This window comes from Sus scrofa, chromosome 5 (assembly GCF_054392235.1).
Source record: "Sus scrofa isolate SSC_HxYL_T2T_F1_AM1 chromosome 5, Sscrofa_HxYL_maternal_Yorkshire_Landrace_v2.0, whole genome shotgun sequence".
Classification (NCBI taxonomy): Eukaryota; Metazoa; Chordata; class Mammalia; order Artiodactyla; family Suidae; genus Sus; species Sus scrofa.
In genome coordinates, this window is record NC_139387.1 from 92568554 (window position 1) to 92580174 (window position 11621).

Genomic DNA, 11621 nt, shown 5'->3' on the forward strand with positions numbered 1-11621 from the left:
GAGACAACTCCAGATCATTAACCCATTGCATGACAGCAGGAACTCTCAGAGAGAATTTCTTAAGAAGCATTATTTTCTTACATAAGTAAGGTAAAATTATAATAAAAAACAGGAAATTTAACTGACAATGTAATCTACAGCGCACATATGAAGGCTGCCACTTATCCCAGTAGTGCCCTTTACAGTAATGCCTTTTTCCGGTTCACACCCAATTCAGAAGATATGCTGCATTGGGGTCATGTTTCTTTAGTTACCTTTGTTCTCTAAGTCTCTCAGTCTTTATCTTTCATTTCATGGACCACTCTGGAACACTTGCCATCTGTTTTGTAAAATGTCCCTCTCTGATGTCTCATAATGATTAGATTCCAGTTGTGTGTTTAGGGAAGGAAGTCTGTGTAAGTGATGAATTCTTCTCAGTGCCTGCCTTGGGAGGCATTTGCTGTTGATTTATACCATTTCTGGTGAGGTTATTTTTTATCATTTGGTCTAAGGTAGTGTCTATTAAGCTTTTTCACCCTAAAGTTATTATTTTTCCTTTTGTAATTAATAAGTAATTTGTGGGAAGATACTTTCTTTAAAGTGATTTTTATTTTTTCCATTATAGTTGGTTTACAGTGTTCTGTCAGTTTTCTACTGTACAGCAAAGTGGCCAGTCACACATACATATATGCATTGTTTTTCTCACATTATCTGCCATCGTGCTCCATCACAAGTTCCCAGTGCTATACAGCAGGATCTCATTGCTAATCCATTCCAAAGGCAATAATTTGCATCTATTAACCCCAGAATCCCAGTCCATCCCACTCCCTCCCCTTCCTCCTTGGACACCACAAGTCTGTTCTCCAAGTCCCTGAGTTTCTTTGCTGTGGAAAAGTTCATTTGTGCTGTATATTAGATTCCAGATATAAGTGATATCATATGGTATTTGTCTTTTCTTTGACTTACTTCACTTAGTATGAAAGTCTCTAGTTCCATCCCACGTTGCTGCAAATGGCATTATTTTGTTCTTTTTTATGGCTGAGTAGTATTCCATTGTGTACATATACACCACATCTTAATCCATTCTTCTGTCGATGGACATTTGGGTTGTTTCCATGTCTTGGCTATTGTGAATAGTGCTGCAATGAACATGTGGGTGCATGTGTCCTTTTCAAGGAAAGTTTTGCCCAGATATATGCCCAAGAGTGGGATTTCTGGGTCATATGGTAGTGTGGGGAGATAATTTTGAAACTATGTCAATATCCTGTTTCTGAAAAATCTCACACCCTCTCATTTTAACATCCATTGATGTTTCTTGCCTGATTCAATGATGGTTGAAAATGGTAATTTTCTGAATACTTGTTCCCTCTACATTTTTTAATTGAACATTCTACTCTAAAAATGAGCTTTCCTTTCTCATTTACTTGCTATCATTATGAACTTTTGTATTCTGGGTTATAATACATTACTTTTTTTTTTCTTTTTTCTTTTTTACAACTATACCTGTGATGTATGGAAGTTGCCAGGCTAGGGGTCCAATTGCAGTCACAGCTGCTAGCCTAGGCCACAGCCACAGTCTTGCCAGATCCCAGCCAGATCTGAGAACTACGCCGTAGCTTGGCTGGATTTTTAATCCACTGAATGAGACCAAAGATCGGACGCTAATCCTCAGGGGCACTATGTCAGGTCCTTAACCCACTGAGCTACGCCAGAAACTCCTATTTTGGGCATTCTTAACTGCAGAATTGAATTAGGTTCTATTTGCTCAAGCTGAGAACACATTTACTTTCTTTACATTTGTATAAGATTGTAAGTTCTACAAGAGTTTGTTTGGTTTATCTGTGGATTCTCAGCACCTAGGGTGCCCGAGATGCATAAGAAAGTGTTCCATAGTTAAAGATCTGGTGCTGTCACTGCAGTGGCTCTAGTATGGGAACATCCATATGCTGTGGGTGGGGACAAAAAAAAAAAAAGTAAATTACCCTAGACTGATTTAAAAATCTTGATAATCAAGCTATATTATGCTGAAAATAATAAGCCAAAATTAAGGCCATTTATATCCTACTTACTGATTTTCTAGTACTCCACCTGTGTGCTCATTCTAGTGTAATGATATGAGCATAAAGATTAAAGTTTAATGGCATTTTTTCCATCCAGCATCCAAAACAGCAACTCAACATTTCAATTGTTACTTTCCAGTGCAGGACTGCTTGGCAAAACTCTCATAGTAGGAAATATTACAAATTACAGTGAGTTCCATAGCGACACCTAGTGTCCACTTTTTGTAAAACTGTTTAGATTCTGGGATATTGTTTCTGAGGTAGCTTGTGGCCATATGACCAGGCACTATTTTTAAAGTCCTGAAGTAAACAGCTTAACCAAAGTCTACTTATTAGTCCTTGTTATGATTTTTTTAGATTATATTGTGAAATGTGGTATTGTTTGGGGTTCTCACTATATACGTTTTAACTGGATTAGAATTTACTACAGTTGACATTGAAGTCTGACAAATACTGTTTTGTTGGGGTTTTTTTTGTCTTTTTAGGGCTGCACTCGCGGCATATCCCAGGCTAGGGGTCTAATCGGAGCTACAGCTGCCGGGCTACGCCACAGCCACAGCAATGCCAGATCCGAGCTGCGCCTGCCATCTGCACCACAGCTCGTGGCAATGCCGGATCCTTAACCCACTGTGCACGGCCAGGGATTGATCCCGAAATCTCATGGTTCCTAGTCGGATTTGTTTCCACTTCATCGCGAAGGAAACTCCACAGGTAGTCAATTTTAGTTAATGTTCCACTTCCAGTTGAAAAGAACATGTGTGGTTGACAGAGTTATGACTGTCATGACCTTTACCTCTTGGTAATAATCTGTGGCTATGTTACGTTAAACCACATAAGAACTTTGCAGATGTAATTATTAGAATAGGAGGATTATCTTTAGTTATCCAGATGGGTCAACTACAATCACATGAGCCCTTAAAAGTATAACAGGAAGGCAGAGATTTAAAACACGAGAAGGACTCGGCTGCGTTTGCTGGTTTGAAGATGGAGAGGACCAGACGTAAAGCATGAAAAGGTATTGAATTCACCCACATTCCTTAATGAGTTTGGATGTGGATTCTTGCCAAGAGGCTCCAGTAAAGAATACAACTCTGCTGAATCCTTGATTTTGGTGCTGTGAGGCCATAAGCAGAGAACTCAGCTAGGCCACAGTGTGCCCAGCCTTCTGACTCATCGAAACTGTGAGAGAATAAATGGGTATTGCTTTAAGTTGCTGAATTTGTAGTAATTTGTTATGGTAGCAATAGAAAATTAAAAGAACATGCATTCTGTCTTTGTTGTAAGAGGTGTTCTACATATGTTATGTCAGTTAACAATTGTTATACAATAATAACAAAAAACCGACAAAACTTCGTTGCTTAAAAAAACAGAGGGTTGGAGTTCCCGTCGTAACAAATCTGACTAGTATCCATGAGGACACAGTTTTGATCCCTGGCCTTGCTCAGCAGGTTAAGGATCTGGTGTTGCCGTGAGCTGTGGTTTAGGTCGCGGACGCAGCTCTACTCTGGCTGTGGCCTGAGTTTACAGCTTCGATTTGACCCCTAGCCTGGGAACCTCCATACGTTGTGGGTATGGCCCTAAAAAGGCCAAAAAAAAGGTAAGACAACAAAGTGTTGTATTCAGAACACATAAAGAATTCTTACAACACAATGAGAAGACAACCTCCAAATTGGCCAAAGATTTAAACAAACCGTTCATAAAAGAAAATATGCACATGTCCAATCAGAATATCAGAATGTGAAATGTTCAAAATCCTTAGTCACCAAGGGACTACAGATGAAACCCACAATGAGATATTGCTACATACCTACTTTATCTGTGGACAAAGAATGCCACCTGACTTGTCAGCAAGCAAAGGTTGTTGGAGCCATCAAGCTATCAGCATGGACTGTGAGCTCTGAGGGAATTTAGGATGGAGACAAAGAGAATGCCCCTAACAGTGCACCCTGAGGGGATTCAGGATGGGAAAGAACAGAATACTGGCCCAAGATAGTTGAAGTGCCTACAAAAGAATGATTTCAATGAGCCCAGGCTCTTGCATTTCTCTTGCATCTTCCCACATGTAGAAAAGCACTAAATTCATTAAACTGAGATGTCTGGTTTTCTTTAATTAACAGTAATCCTTTGATGCTATGGCTACCTGATTTTTGTTGCAAAAACTCCTGCACATCTTGGCTCCTCCCTTACCTTTTTGGAGCAGTCTTTCAGAGTTTATCTGAGAGGCTGTCTTCTGGGCTTAAGTTCGCAGAAAGTCTGCCAAATAAAGCATCGTTCTCAACTTTAAGTTGTGCTTTTTAAATTAAAAAAAATTTTTTTAAGTCAACAAACCAAGATCAAATAGACTGAAAATACTAATGGCAGGAATTTCTGGTAGGATTGCAAAATGTTAAAGCCATTTTGAAAAGGGCAATGTTTTATGAAGTTAAACATGTGCTTACTGAAAGACTCAGCCATGGCTTTTTTTTTTTTGGTTTGTTTTTTGTTTTGTTTGTTTTTTGCTTTTAGGGCCACATGGATGGCATCTGGAGGTTCCCAGGCTAGGGGTCAAATCAGAGCTACGGCTGCTGGCCTACGCCACAGGCACAGCAATGCCAGATCCAAGCTGCGTCTGTGATCTACACCACAGCTCGAGGCAACACCAGGTCCTTAACCCACTGAGCAAGGCCAGGGATCGAACCCGAAACCTCATGGTTCCTAGGATTCGTCTCCGCAGCACCATGACAGGAACTCCTCAGCCATTGCATTTTTCAGTAACCAAGAAAAATGAAAACGTGTGTCCACTCAAAAACTTGTAGGCAAATGCTTATACCTTACCTATTACAATCTGTGCAGCAAAAGCAATTATTTGTGGGATATTCTGAGCCATAATTGCCTGATTCGAAAAGAAGAATGAAAAACATAGATAATGAAAAACAGAGTAGAAAAACAGACTAGAGTAGATAGTACATGGATGGATATGGATATTAAAGATATTTTTTAAAAAACCAGCATGGGGAAGCATCACTGTCAAGTGAATTAATGGAGGTCTATGTTCCTCCCCTTTTATTCATTTTCATTTTTATTTATTTATTTTTGGTTTTTAGGGCTGCATATGTGGCATGTGGAAGTTCCCAGGCTAGGGGGTCGAATCAGAGCTGCAGTTGCCAGCCTATGCCACAGCCACAGCAACACCAGATCCAAGCCGTACCTGCAACCTACACCGCAGCTCAGAGCAACGCCAGATCCTTAACCCACTGAGTAGGGCCAGGGATTGAACCCTCATCCTCATGAATACTAGTCGGGTTCATTACCACTGATCCACACTGGAACTCCTTATACATTTTTAAAGTGCATTAAAACATTTTCTATTTTTCTTCTTTGAAAACCTCATCAAAGGCCTTTTGTATAGGGTTGTCAATTGGGTGTTCCTTTGCTTAGGAGCAGCCCAGACTCTTGGACCTACAGGTCCAGGATGTTTCTTGACAGAGACTTTCAGATGTTCTACCCTGCTCTGGAGACCAGCCTTAACACACAGGGAAGGCTTTGTCCAGAGACGCATGAGGGGAGGTAGCTGATAAATGTGCACGAGGGCTCTGTTCCACAGGGAGCCCAAACGGGCTCAAAATTCCAATCCCTGGCCATGAATCGCTGTGTTTGAGAGTTTAAACTGGAGCCATCTGCCATACCTACGGAGATGTTCTATGCTTCAGATCCTAATTATCACTGCAACTCCTGTCCTGCCCAAAAAATGTTGCCCCATCTTTCAGAGCAAAAGAAAGTTGGTATATCCAGCCCAAGGTCAGCCACAGAGTGGTAAAGCCTTTCAGAAAAAAGGTCGTTCTTCATGATCTGGAGTGTACTCTGCCTCAGACAACTGGGCACGGCAAACGCATGCTCTACAAGAGGGTTCCAGGCCCATTACACAGAGCTGTGAAATAGTCAGTAAGGCGTCCTCAGGGTGGGAGAGGAGACAGAGAGAGAGGAAGATGAACCCATGGCCCCTGGCCACCATCCAGCCAAGCAGATCTCTCTACCCTTTCTGGAACTTCCTGATTTCTAATTCTACCCATTCATTTAAAACAAACAAATATATATATTTGTTTATATATATATATATCTCCCAGGTATAAGAAGTCAGCTATTTGCTGAATTTCCAGCAATAAGTTAGACATTTGCTGGATTACTTACCCCTTGCGGATCTAAGCTTAGACCCCACTAATTCCACACTCTGAAGTTCTCCTGGGAATCTCTGCTAAATCCCAAGAAATTATACCCCTTGGTCTCTTCTGTCCTCAGATCCAACTTCCCTGTATATTCTGCTTCTGCTTCTCCTCAACCCAGAAAACTAGCCCTGAGGCAGGAGATAGTTGGGCTCTGGAATAGACACAACTAGCCACCTGTTTTTACTTCAGGCTAGAAATAACAAGCACAAGGTAAATAACTGGCATTTGTCTTCTGCAGACCCCTTGACAACGGTAATGGCAGGGCAGAGAGGGGCTAAGCCCTGCTTGGGCAAAAGATCAAGAGACCCCAACTCCACATGCACAGAAAGACCCCTCTGGGTCCAAAAGGAGGGGACGCTAAGCCATAACATGTCGAGCTAATCTTCCCACGAGGCCTCACTTTGAAATCCCTCTTGGCCAAAAGAGGCACACACATACTAGGGAGGGCCCTGGGTCAGGTAGGTGTGAGAAATAAAACAAGATAATTGGCAAAAAAAAAAAAAAAAAAAACTCCCCAAAGATCCAGAGGAACTCTCCTATACAAGTGATTGATATCACCTCTCTGGTGAGCTCCTCATTCATGGGGACACCCCCGCAGCTCCTCTTTTGGGGGATATTACTGCTTTGCTTCTGCTTTAGATAAATAGACAGTGTGCTCTCCCACATGTTGTACTATGTTTCTAACAATAAACTTTGTACCTCTTTTTACAGTCTTTGCCTCCTTGAAACATTCTTGCTTTCAACAAGGAGCAAGAACCAGGGCGATTCTGCTTTTAGCCTCTAGCTGGTCTAGTGGCTACGATTTCTGGTTTTTCATCCAGGCTGCCCAGGTTCACTTCTTAAGCCAGACCTGTCTCTTCGAAATCAGCGCCACATTTAACTTCACTTAAAATAATTCACTCTTGGCGTTCCCTAACCACTAGGCCACCAAGGAACCCTCAAGCTCTTTAAATTTTGACAGTTGGAGTCAACTACTTTTTTTTTTTTTTTTTGGCTGTGCCTGAGGCATGTGAAATTTCCTGGGCCAGGGATCAAACTTGCCCCACAGCAGCAGCCTGAACCACAGCAGTGACAATGCTGGATCCTTGACCTGTTGAGCTACCAGGGAACTCCTGCAGTCAATTACTTTTGAAAATGGTCAAAAGATTTGAACAGCCACTTGAGCAAATGAGACATACAATTTGAAAATGAGCACATAAAAATCCCATTAGGGAGTTCCCGTCGTGGCGCAGTGGTTAATGAATCCGACTAGGAACCATGAGGTTGCGGGTTCAATTCCTGGCCTTGCTCAGTGGGTTAACGATCCGGCGTTGCCATGAGCTGTGGTGTAAATTCCAGCTGTGGTGTAAGATCCTGTGTTGCTGTGGCTCTGGCGTAGGCCGGTGGCTACAGCGCCGATTGGACCCCTAGCCTGGGAACCTCCATATACCGCAGGAAGTGGCCCTAGAAAAGGCAAAAAGACAAAAAAAAAAAAAAAACCTATTAAAAATAAAAAGAACTAATTAAATGTGACAATTATCAGAAGTTTTAAGCTAAGTCAAGTTTCTCAACCTCAGCACTATTGACATTTTGAGTCTGGTAATTCTTTCTTATGGGGTTGTCCTGTGTATTGTAGGATGTTTAGCAGCATCCCTGGCCTCTTCCCATAAGTAGCTGTCTCCTCAACCCCACTTGCATCAAGTTGTAACAACTGAACACCTCCAGATATTGTAGAGTGATTAAGAAGGGTCAATGAAGGAACTTTCTGGGGTAATAGAAATATTTTGTATGTTGATTCTATTGTTACTTACATGACTAGATTTACAGGTTTTGTGAAATTTAGTAAGATTTTAACCATTGTCTCTTCAAATGTTTTGTTTGTTTGCTCCCCTCTTCTGGTTGGTATTCCAGTTACATGTATGGAAGACCGCTTGGTATCATCCAAAGCAGGCAAAGCACTGAGACATTTCCTTCTCATGCTTCAGTTTGGACAATTGCATTGCTTTGTTCATTCATTTGCACTGTCTAATCAGCTAAATCTACCTAGTAAAATTGTTTCGATATTGCAGATTTTCATCTCAAGTTCCATTTGGTTTCTTTCTGTTCATGTTGTTAACTTTTTCAGTATATTTACTAATAAATCATTTCTTGGTGCTTCTATTTTCTTCTGCTAATGGCTCACGTTTTCCTACTCCTTTGCATCTAGTTATTTTATTGGATGCTCAATGCTGTGACTATTATTGAAGGTCTGCATTTTATTGCCTTCCTTTAGAGTGGTCAGTTTTGTTCCAGAAGACTTACTAGGTCAGTTTGATCCCTTCAAAGCTTATTTTTTTAAGTTCTACTAGGATGTATCGAGAGCAGCTTTTATTCTAGCACTCGTTAAGTACTATTCTGTGGCCTTTCAAGGATGTATACTAAATATCCTGGGTATTTTACAAGGTCTCTCCCCTCTGGTTTTTGTAATGTGAATCTCTCAGCCCTTTGTGAGTTCTGCAAGTGTTCAGCTCAAAGCCTCCGGTAGGTCTTGTTTACACGCATACATAGTTTGGTATTTAGCCAGGCTCAAGGGGCTCCTATGCAAATTTCTGCAGCTCTTTTCCTCCCTTGTTCCCTTTCCTGTTACTCTTTCCCACACATTCTAACTGCCTCACCCTCCTTGAACTTTGATCTCTACCTCCTCAATGAACCAAAGACCCTGCGCTCTGCTTTGGGACCTTACTTTTATCAATAGTCATAAAGTGCTAGAGGAAAAAAGTGCAATTTTATAGCTCACTTTTCTCTTCTTTCAGGGACCAGTCATATATGTTATCCAATGTCAGAGTTGTTTCATGTATTTTGCCTACTTTTTTAGCTTTTTATAATGGGAAGACAAATCTATTACTGGTTTTTTGGTCATGTCTAGAGACAGATGTGAAAAGCAATGTTGTTTCTTTTACCATCTAATAACAGGCAAAAATACTGTAAACCATTTGAAAGAGGCTAGGAAACAAGTTCTTGATTTGGTGCAATGGGAACAGCAGTTTCTGGAGCACTGGCACGTAGGTTTGATTCCCAGCTCGGCACAGTGGGTTAAGGATCTGGCATTGCCTCAGCTGCGGCATAGGTCACAAGCGTGGCTCGGATTTGATCCCTGTCCTGGGAGCTTCATACGCCTTGAAGCGGCCAAAAAACAAGAAAAAAAAGAGGCTAGGGAAAACTTAAACGTAATCATGGAATATTAAAAAAAGACCCCATCTGCCAGTAAGAACCAAGCTTCCCAATTACCAAAAATACAAATGGGCAATGAACAAAAATGATATTAAATGATCAATAAATAGATGAAAGCTGCGTTAGTGTTAAATTAAGCTTCTCAGTCTTCTTGATATTTTTTTACTTACTGAGATTTAAAACACAGTATACTGCACAAAATCTTAAGTATACAGATTGATGAAATCGATGTTTATGTTATGTACATACCATGTTAACCACAACCTGGATAAGATATAGAGCATTCTACCATCCTGCAAGTATTCCTCATGTCGGCCAATATCCACCTTTCCCCCAAAGCAGGCACTATCCTGACTTCTACCACTGGAGAATATCCTTGCCTCTTTTCCTACTATAGGAATTTTTGTTTGTTTTGGCAGCACCTGCAGCACGATGAAGTCCCTGGGCCAGGGATAGAAATAGTGCTGAATTGCAGCCTGGGTCACAGCGACCCCAACACTGGATCCTTAGCACACTGCACCATGAGGGAACTTCCAAGAAATCTGAATAGAGTCATACACTAAATACTTTTGTCCCAGGCTTGTTTCATTCAATATTATGTCTGTGCAACTCATCCGTGTTGTTATATGTAGCTGTAGTTTGCTTATTTCGACATAGTATTCCATTATTATTTCCATTCTACAAATCAGAATATTCTATTCTCTAGTCTGTTGGTGAATGTATGAACTATTTCCAGTTGGGAGATATTATGAAAAAAAAAAACAAACCTTATTTTCAGCATTTAACTAAATTTTTTTGTGGGTATATTTCCATGTCCAACTCAGGTTGGGTAAAAACCTGAGTAGAATTGAAGCAGGAGACAGATGGGTCCCAGACTGAGCAAATGTAATCTGTTTCCTGTGAAGATAAAGATTATAGTATAGCACAGGGAACTGTATCTAGACACTTATGATGGAACATGATGGAGGATAATGTGAGAAAAAGAATGCATATATATGTGTGACTGGGTCACCATGCTGTACAGTAGAAATTGACAGAACACTGTAAACCAACTATAACGGAAAAAATATAAATCATTTAAAAATTAAAAAAAGATAAAGATCACAGTTAGGAGCAAGAAGGAGCTGTGTCCTGCTTGGATAAAAGATAGGGACCATCTATTTCTCATTCTTGAGGTCAAGGAGACCTCTGCAACACAACCACAAATTCACAAAAAGTTTCCTTGAGGGTCAGGGAAAGGAGGGCACCAGACCACAAACCCTTGTGCTAGAATCCATCCTGGCTAAAAGATGCTCGCACACACAGGGGAGGGCTGAGTCAGGCCAAATGTGAGCTCAAAGCCAGATGAAGCAAGGTGATTGGCCAGAGGAAGCCTGGAAGGACCCCCACCCCCACCATTCAAGTGATTTAAACCAATTCTGAAGCATGTGGGGCTCTCCTCACCTCTTGTTCTTTCTTTCTGTACCCCCCACCCCCACCACTGGAGCTACAATGGAAACACACAATTTCTACTTTTTTTTTGGTTCATTTTTTTCCGTCTTTTTTGCTTTTAGGGCCGCACCAGCAGCATATGGAAGTTCGCAGGCTAGGGGTCTAATCAGAGCTGTAGCTGCAGGCCTACACCACAGCCACAGCAACGCTGGATCCAGGCTGTGTCTGCGACCTACACCAGAGCTCACAGCAATGCCAGATCCTTAACCTACTGAGCAAGGCCAGGGGTTGAACCTGCGTCCTCATGGATGCTAGTCAGATTGGTTTCCACTGAGCCATGATGGGAACTCTGGTTTTTCTTCTAACCTTCAGATAGTTACCTAATTGCCAACAGATGATCTCCATTTGGATTTATTCAATACAGCATCTGCTTACTTACTATGGCCCAAATGTTGTGTTAGGTTGCTAGAATATCTCACAGAAATACAATGTATTCAAATCCAATGTCCATCTTCGTCCCCCCATATTTAGTCTTTCTTTAGAATTCTTTCAGGGACTGGAACTGTCTTCCACTAGGCTAGCCAAGTAAAAAAAATCTCCAGGAAATTTTTTACTTATCTATGTCTCATCATGTTTTATTGAGTCTGTTAAGTTTACCTCTGCAAGAGAACTCAAATCTATCTTTCTCCAGTCTCATGGCTCTTCATCCATATGCTTTGATATATCTTTTGGAATGATGAACAGATCAAAGCAAACACTC